The sequence below is a fragment of the Cygnus olor genome, chromosome 8 (genome assembly GCF_009769625.2).
Source record: "Cygnus olor isolate bCygOlo1 chromosome 8, bCygOlo1.pri.v2, whole genome shotgun sequence".
NCBI lineage: Eukaryota > Metazoa > Chordata > Aves > Anseriformes > Anatidae > Cygnus > Cygnus olor.
Window position 1 is genome coordinate 292,501 of NC_049176.1, and position 9,340 is coordinate 301,840.

General features: G+C 40.1%; 1 long non-coding RNA gene across 1 annotated transcript; it reads right to left on the bottom strand.

Annotated features, from left to right (window-relative positions):
* Window positions 1-1,751: 1,751 nt before the first annotated feature.
* On the bottom strand, window positions 1,752-8,393 carry LOC121074088. The gene is made up of 4 exons (XR_005822108.1): window positions 8,155-8,393; window positions 6,549-6,675; window positions 3,035-3,109; window positions 1,752-2,430 (listed from the first exon to the last, which is right to left on the bottom strand). It is a non-coding gene; the product is annotated as an uncharacterized LOC121074088 (long non-coding RNA).
* Window positions 8,394-9,340: the final 947 nt, after the last annotated feature.

The following is a 9,340-nucleotide window of genomic DNA, read 5'->3' on the forward strand; positions in this document are numbered from 1 at the left end:
CAGCATGCTGGTGACCTCCAGACCAGCCTGCTTGGGGTGGGGGATGCAGCCAGCAAGGCCCTTGGAGCAATTTCCCCTCTCTTATTAGCCTCATTTCTGACCTACCTGTGGCCACCCTGCTCTTCACCAATCAGCTGAAAACAAACAGTAAACATTTAGACATTTTTTAGAGCAGCCCATCTGGCAGTTATAAAACTTCCCTAGTTCAAACAACAGCCTCTTAACTAAAAAAAAGATGAATAATAGGCGTTCATTGGATGCCTGAGCATTAAGGGCTTTAAAATGAATATTTTTGTATGATCACAAACGTGTATAATTTTTTCCACTAGAAAAAACATATTTGGCTAAAGACTAATGGGCTGAATACAAAGCTTTTTTGTCTGTTTCTCGCTTTCTGGAAGTTTTTGAGATTACCATTTCACATCTAGGTAGTAAAATATAAAAATATACAAAAATTATATAAAATATATAAAATATATAAAAAATATATAAATATATATAAAAAATAGTAAAGTATAGGTAGATGATAATAATAATAATAATGAAATATTAAAAGTCACTTACCAAGTGTATCCAGTATGGCAGACAACACAAACTACAGAGGGGAAAAAAAAAAAAAAACTTTCAGAAATGGTTGTAATGAAATACTTGGTTCCACACCTACTCCCGATATAAGCCCTGTGTAGAACTACATACCACTTTGCACTGTAGATCAAGCACACAAAAAGTGCAGACACACAAAAAACTCCTTCTCATGAAGTAGCTGGGTCCCTCCAAGTTATGCTTAGGTGCTCAGAGTCAGTTTTTATGTTTTTTCTCCTCACACTGGTGACGATGCGGCTCGTCGCACAACTGCTGAGGCAATGACTTGGCATCATCTGCCAGGGGCTCAAGCACAAAGCCTGGTGCCCTGCTTTGGTTCTACTTAGGTTCTGTTGCCTCAGTTCTCATCTTATAAAATGGTATCAGTTTCTATTTACACGTGAAGAAAAGTTAGTTTACCTCTAACGTAACATATGGGTGTACTGATAATAATGTTCTAACTTCCTAAAAGTTACTTGTGCTTGAATTGTCAACTACTATGGCTTCTATTTTGATTAAGTTCCTGTTTGACAGGATATACAGTCAACATTATTTCTTAAGCAAAATATTTACTGAGAGAAGGCAGATACCATGTATATAAATTTTCTTTAATATTATGACTTCCAGGTGACAGTCTACTTATATTCTAAACCTCACTTTTTTCGTTATAGAAAATGTAGAGAGTGTAAACCATGGCATAATAATCTAATCTTCTAAATTGATGTTTCTTTTTCTTTTTGCTTACAATAGCATGGATCATCTGAAACATTGCCTGCATAAATGTATCATTTGTCACAAGCTAAAAACTGTCATCATTAAGTTGATTAATCAAATGCTGTTATAAAAGATGGATTGAAACACAAAATACCCATCCAAGTCCCATATAATGAAGAGATTAATTTGAGGAATAAGACAACCAATTTAGTATAACGCTATGTTCATGCTTTATTTAGAAAACCATCAATTAGTATGTTTTTCCTTGATGCACTATTTTGTCTTTCTAAACAATAAAAAGGTGATTTGCTCCAAAGTCAATTTGCTTTCAGTAAACAGGAGGGGTTAGTTACGTGCCATCTTGCTCCTAGATTCTATAAACTGCAACCTTGACCAGACTGCAAAAAAGAAATTAATGATGGAATAGAGTTTTCAGTGGAATTGCTCCTCTCAGGTTATCGCTAATTTCCTTTCTATAATGTAATTATAATTCTGGTAGCAGGAGTGACAATAAGGAAAGTCTCAGAAGTGTTTCATTCCTTCATTATCTTGGATCTCTCTCTCTCTCTCTCTCTCTCTCTCTCTCTCTCTGATTAATATGGTCCATATGCAGACACAAGCTTTCACCACAAACAAAGTTGCAAAGACCCTTAATCAGCTTTTACTGTTTAAGAAAGTAAAAAAAAGATGAAAATGTGTGTCAAGTTATCCTATCCTAGCAGTTAGTGAAATTCGTGGGGCTGAGATTCATTAAAAGGACATACAGCACTGCTGCATTACCTTGGCAAACACTTGGTATCTTAAGTCTTATTAAAAACCAACATCCAGAAAAATCCTATCATTTCATCCATCAAATTATTTGGCAGTGCTGAGGCAGGATAACAGATTGATTGGCCATACCAGAGACCAAGGCCATCTCATGGGCTCACGCAAAGGCTCCTGAGGCAGCCCCAGGGTGTACCCCATGGGTGTAAATACTACAGGCTGGAAGGAAACACACACCCTGCAAAATTGGGGTAACCAGAGTTACCCCATGGCAGCAACATTTTGGACACTGTGCGGTCCTGCTTATTCCTTGCTCCTAGCCCTGGCAGCTCTCCTCCATGGCAGACCCTTCACAGGACGTGGTGCCACCTGTGAGACACACAGACATGCACACACGGACATCCACAATCTCCCAGTTACAGTAACTAAGATTTTTTAAAATGTTAACTTATCAAAAATACACTAGAGGAAAAAGAAATAGTGTGGATGGTACCCCCTACTAATGAGGCACTAATGCATAATTATTATAATACACACGCTTCTCTCCACAGAGGAATATTTATAAACACTGAAACAGCCTAGTTTGCACTGGAGTGCACTGGAGTCATATGTACAAATTGTTTTTCTTCTGCAGTTTGTGGTGTGGTTTTTTTTTGTTTGCATGTTTTTCCCCTTATTGCAGTGATATTTAATGCATTTCATAAGACTATGTGCAGTCATTTAAAACCCTGAAGAAACCTGGGCCTTGGCTGCTTGCTGCCTTAAATGAGCATACAAAGAGAAACCACTGCCTAAACTCAAAGTGCAGCTGTTAATAAAGCATTCAGTTACCCCAAGTTTGATTTCCAAGAGCATGTGCTTTAGGAGGAACAGTAATAGAGCTACCAGAGAAAGACCTGATACGAATTAGGATTAAAAGATGGACAGTAGTCCAAAAATTATGTTTTGGGATGAGGCCACTGCCTCACCATACCTGTTCTCTTGCAGTCCCAAAATCCACTGATGACCTGTCCATGGGCACCTCCCCACTCAAGCAGGATCCACAGCACTGTGTCAAGAGAGGGCCCTACCGCACAGGTAATTACAAATAAATCATCATGAATATGACAATGTTGCTGAAAGATCCCAGCAGAGGATCCCAGTCCCTCCCAAAGCCAGAATAGTGGAGATTGCTAGATGGAGGAGGCAGAATTACATGCCAATTAAAGATGAATAGCAATAAACTGCAGTATACTAAAGAAGAGACATATTCCACTTGCAGCACAGCCATCCTTCATAACTTAAAAAAACATAAGGAAGTTTACCATACTAAAAATCAGACTCATTTAAATAAGTTTAGCTTATGGATCACACTAAATAACACTACCTGAGAAAATGTAACAAGGGGAGTGAAATTAGGGATATAAAAAGCCCTTGAGGAAATGCAAAATATTATATATTTTTCTGCTGCCTGGATGTGCTGTACTTCAGGAAACATTCTCCATCACCTTGACAGCATGCTGCCTTTCTGTATACTGAAGTTTATTTGTCTGAATTATTAATGCTGCTTTTGTTTGTAGCTATATCTTAATTTTCTTCTTTTCATTCACCTGTCATGATTGTTTTGATTCACATCAAAATATTTCCTTTGGAAACACTGTAGTGTCACCAATATTTTTGCTCTGTTAACAGATTATTCTGTTTTCACAATAAAATCAGATTGTTTCATTTTTTTCATGAAAACTGTCAATCACTGAGATTATGCTTTAAATGCATTGAGCAGATAAAAGATAGAATTTAAACTACATATCATATATCAGCAGAGAGCATTGAGTGCCCTGCAAATAGAGAAAGCAAGTCTCTCCTTCTAAATGAAAAACATGCCCACAGCAGCAAAGCAGGTATCCTCAAACAATTAGTAATGTTCATGACAACTATTTTGCATATTATTTGGAGTAACACAGTGTATTTATTATTTGCAGAATGAAGCGGAAATAAACTGAGTGTTTTGTGTGTTCAGTTTTATTTGTAGTTTCTTCTGCATAGGCTAAGATTCTGAAAATTTGTGTTTAAGCTGTATTGTTTTATACAATAAGAGCAGACAAAAATGAAGGTGAAGGATTGCAGGCATTAAAGAAATGCCAGATGAATGTCCACAAATTTTACAGTATGGGGGAAAAAAAAAAAAAAAAAAAAAGAGTGGGAAGATTTTATGATATTTTTTCTAAAAATATTTCACAGTTTCTCTTTGGGGAACAAATAGAAAGAGCATTCTGCTTACCTAGAATTTACCTGGAACCCCTTCCTTCCTCACCAGCCCTCCCCACCACCTCCTTTTTTTTTTCTTTTTTTTTTTTTTTTTTTCTAAGTATGCCTACCCAACTTGTGTATTAAATTCAGAAAGATTCCCCTGAAAACACAATATTGAGAGACCATATGTACAAACAGCACACAATTTCAAACAGACGAGGCTCATTGGAAAAAAAAAAAAAAAAACTTTTTTTTTTATTTGCCTTTGATTTCTTTCAGAAGGATAAAATAAAAGGGACAGAGATACATATTTTAAGCCCTGTGAATTCACAATGAGGCTTCAGAATAAAGAGGTAAAAACCTTTGAACTAAACAAAGGTCCACCACGGTGCACTTCTTTTTCACAAGCACCTTATAAAGGAAATTATGCCAGACAGAGGGCCCAGCTGGCTTTTGCCACTACACCTCTCCGACACAACACAACACCATCATTCCCAGCCCCTATCAATCTACTGTATGCCATGTCATTGACTCCTCTTGGACCTGATCTCTTATCTCATAGAGCTGGTTTTTAGTCAAATGCCCTGTGAAAGTATCCACTCATGAGCTTACATCTGAGTGTCTCTTTGTACTAACCAAAGCCTGCAGTCTAGCAGGCTGCATTAACTTGATTAAAGTGATACCATAGACAGTTACTTAGGCTCTTACTTTGCTCTTAGATTAAAGACAAGAAAGCCTCCTTCTCTCAAGGTTTCTTTTTTTTGCAAAACTGCAACTTTCAAAAGGGTCAGCAGAAGACAAAGGCTCTTATAATAGAAGGAAAGAGGCTTTTATAACAAATGATTTCTAATTGCCCCTTTGTTCCAAAAAGACAGCAGTTATACCAGCTGAAACATAACAAGCCATCACCATTTCACGATGGAGAGCTTGCACAAAGGGCTGCAGAGAAGCAGCTTTCAGTAAGTTCCAATAATTTCAAAAACATTATTTCCTTGAAAATAACACCTTATTTAATCCATTTAAATCCAGAAGAGAAGCACATCTGACCAGCTGTGCCTAATAGTCTATACTCACTAGCAGGCTATAGAGCTACTTGTGAATTCTTCCCATTGCATCTCTAAGGAGCAGGGTGGGGGAAAGTGCTTGGGCATGGCTCTACCCCTGTGTATGATATTTCATATCGCTTACCAAATTAATCCTAATGAGGAAACCAAAGGGCCAGATTCTGATCTAGAGCCATGGAGTGGATTATTTCAGTTTTTACAGAGGTGTGAGGGATATGAACAGTCACAACAATGAGGCTTGCATTTGCAGCAGATAACCTTTAAAAGCACAACTGTCTTTGGAAAAGCAATCACTCTTCACGTTTAGCTGCTACAGCTGCAAACTTCAGCAACCTTCTGCAGAACAGGGTTACATTCTTTTTGGAAACAGTCTGCTCTTTAGCAAATAATAGTGGCCTTAGATTTTCTGGAAGTCTCTGCATGAAATTGTGTGTCTGCATCTCCCTGCATGAATGTGCACCAGTGAAGCTGCTTATCTCTAGGCGTAGCCCAGAGTGCATTCAATCAATACAGTGGCTGCAGCGCACACCCAGCCCTTGCTTAGGCCAATGCTTTTGTAGTGTGCATGGCTGCAATGACTGCAAAAGTGACAGTTTTAGGTTCCAGCCTTATATGTTAACCTGTATGTGGATAACATAAGTGGAACAGAAAGATTTCCTGGTGGCATGTCACCTGGGGTCAGAAGTGAGAAGGGGAGAAGCTGCACTCACCGGAGGGAATGTGTTTGCATGAAAACCTTTGGAGGATCCAGTGACCAAACCAGGAGAGGACTTCCTCTCGCTGGAAACACAGCTATTGATGGCCTCGGTCTCTAGACCATCCTCTTGTTCTACAGACCTGGGGAAAGGGCACTACGCTAGAGCCGGGGCAGGAGGCGGGGGTGTGAAACACAAAAGGAGGACATGGGTGAAGTATGTTTGCTTTGGCAGGTAATTCCCATAGGTCACAGTGTGACAGCAGCCTGTGAAAACTGGGCTTTTGGTTAAGGCTCTCAGGAGATACGGGCTCAATTCCCACATGATCTTAGTCACAGCATCAAGAGTACAGCAGGGAGATCTCCGAAACTGTATGGGTGTTTAAGGACACAGAAACCTGTACATGCTTTGAAGACCCCAAGTACCTGTTGCATAAGGATACACTTGTGAAACCTTGATGCAAACAAACACTAGACACTAGATAAGGACCCTCTCTCACCTCTGTGGTACCAGGACACCTTCTTCTCCCAGGTGTGGTTGGCTCCCTGCTTCGAAAGATCTTCACAGTAGATTTGCCTCTGTCCTCCAGTGCCCAAAGACATTGCTGTAGTGCAAGGGTCAATTTCCTTCATCAAAAGGAAGAAACAGTCATTGTCGCACCATCACTTTTCCTTCTAGAAGGCATTGTCACCCTCTGCTTGGCTGGCACACCAGCCTCCTTCCCCTCCCCTCCCCCCAGAGAGGGGCAAGGTGACTTTCTGAGGCAGAAGCTGTGCAGCTGCTCTGCAAAGTGCTGTGGACACTTTGCTACAATAGGAATAATAATTACTAATAGAATATAACATTAACAATGAAGCAATGAAAGAGCTAACGGCATTTCTTTGGAAAAAAAAAAAAAAAGAAAGAAAAAAGAAAAAAAGCAAACAGAAAACTATTTTCCCCTTGGTAAAAAAGGAACATTGATTACTCTTAAAGGGACCCTCTCAACTTCCCTTTGAGGACTCCCATTGATCTCAGATCTGTTTTCCCTCACAGGCAAAAAAGATAAGTATTCTCTTGACATTCTCCTTTCTTCAGTAGACTGGGCTAACAGGGAGATTTCTATTTCAAATATCCATGTAGCTATGATGTGCTCTAGACTCAGCTTATGCCCCTCTGCACATGTGAGATGGCACTTTGAGCACTGTCTTTCTTTCTACCAAAATACACAGAGAGAACAATGATGGTGATATTCCCTTTGCTGTGCAAAGGGGTTCTGCAAATGACCGAGTCATACATATATCTGAGTACAAGCATGAAACTGATTTGCGGAAATTAGTTCAAATGGTGCCTATATATTCGGGTTCTTTCAGGTCAAAGCTAGCAAGCACAACAGCTGAGGTCCACAATGCCAATGAGACACATGCACAGACCACAATATTCATAAACTCAGATTCCTTTTCGACAGAAAATAAAATACAGAAACATGATGTATAGACATACATATTTTGTTATAGGGTACCTTAAGAACAGTTGCTGGTAAAACCAGATTTCTACTGTAAATGGAGCATCATAACTTTACTCAGTTCTTTGTTAATTTAGAAACTTCTAATTTCATCAAATAGGCACCGTATCCCCAGGAACTCCTCTGACGAAAGAATCAGGGGAATTCTCTAAATCCATTTTAAAGAAATTTACAGCAGTGATGACTGACTGAAGATAGGCATCTCTAAGTATCAGAAAAAGAGAAAGCGTGACAGCGTGCAAAAGAAAGAGAGCTTCACTTTTTCACAAGTAAAGCAAGGAGAGTTGTACCTGTCCTGAAGTTTAATATAAATGGAGTCAAGATCTCTCATATCAAGCGTAGACCTGCTTGCTTCCTTCCTTTCCTTTACTTCTTTCTCTCTTGTTATGTGCTGACCCCATATTTAAGCGAAACACATACGGTAATTCTTATGGAGTCTTTTTGATTTACATGTATTAACAAAAAGGGGCTCTTAACTTTAAAGCTCTGCTTGGGGCAGTACAAACAGAGAACGACAGACTGCTGTTAACATTGGGCTGAGACATGAGAGCAGTAGATGGATTTCCCTGGACACGCAAGTGAGATGCCAGAGAGCCATTACCTTGGAAATATACCCAGAGCAAGGTCATCAAAAGCTACCAGTACTTCCTAACTCTATAGACAGTAAGAGTTGTACACAGAAGGAGAACTGCATGATCATATCCCATACCCATCACAGGTATCACAATCCCTCAACTGCTAAAGAAAAGCACCAGATTGATTCAGAAGGATTTGAGTGATTGCTGATCAAGCCCATTTACTCTTCTTTAATTGCTAACAGCTCCCACATGACTCACCTAATGCCACCTGGGCAAACCTTACTGTTTAAGCCTTGAAGCCTTCTGCCCCAGCCAGCATGGTTCAAGGGTCCTCCTCTGACAGCACTCAGCACTGTGCAGATCCAGCTCTTCAAGACTCTTTCCCAGACACCTTCAAAGCCTCCAGCTTAACACGTAGGGCAAATCACATGGACCACACAAATATACCAGCCAGTGTCTTTCTGCAGACCCCTGAAGTCCTCGATGAGATAGACTTGGCAGTTGTGAGGACGTCCTGCCTTCCTCCTGCTGGAGCTGCTACCTCCAGCCAGACCCTGACCACCATGGCCCGGAGGAGCAGCCAGTGCACAGCCATGTCCCCACGCCACGTGCCTGGGAGCAACCACCCTCATTGAATATAACCAGCAATGCCCTGGGGTTGTGGATCAGGCTCATAAGAGAGTGGCATGTGGGGAGGTTGCATACAGAAGCAGATCAATCTGGGTTGGAAAATGCTGCTGGAGATCACCCAGCCCAATACCACCTGACCGAGAGCCAACTTAGAAGTCCTACAGGACTTCTCCCAGTCCCTGTGCCACTGAAGCTCAAGAAGACCTAGGCATTTCACAAGGGGGGAAAATATCTTTTTAATAGCTGCAGAATTCACCTATTTATTTCAGATTTCACACCTTCCTGAGTAAATTTGCTTCCAACACAGCAGAGCTGGTATGCAGTGTTTTAGTGAATTGGGTGCCCATTTTTTGTTTTAGTCTGAGAGTAAAGTGATGATACACACATATGTGTAATGTAGCACAAAGTCATGTTTACTGAAGCATATGACCATGACGTGCCAGTTAAAAAAAATAACAAGCAACAAACCTGTTTCATCCCTAGCCACACATTAGAAACCATAACTAGCTGCTATTTAGATCACAACCAGAGCAGTACTTTTGAGTAAATACAGATTTGCATTACAGTCTTCTTGTATCT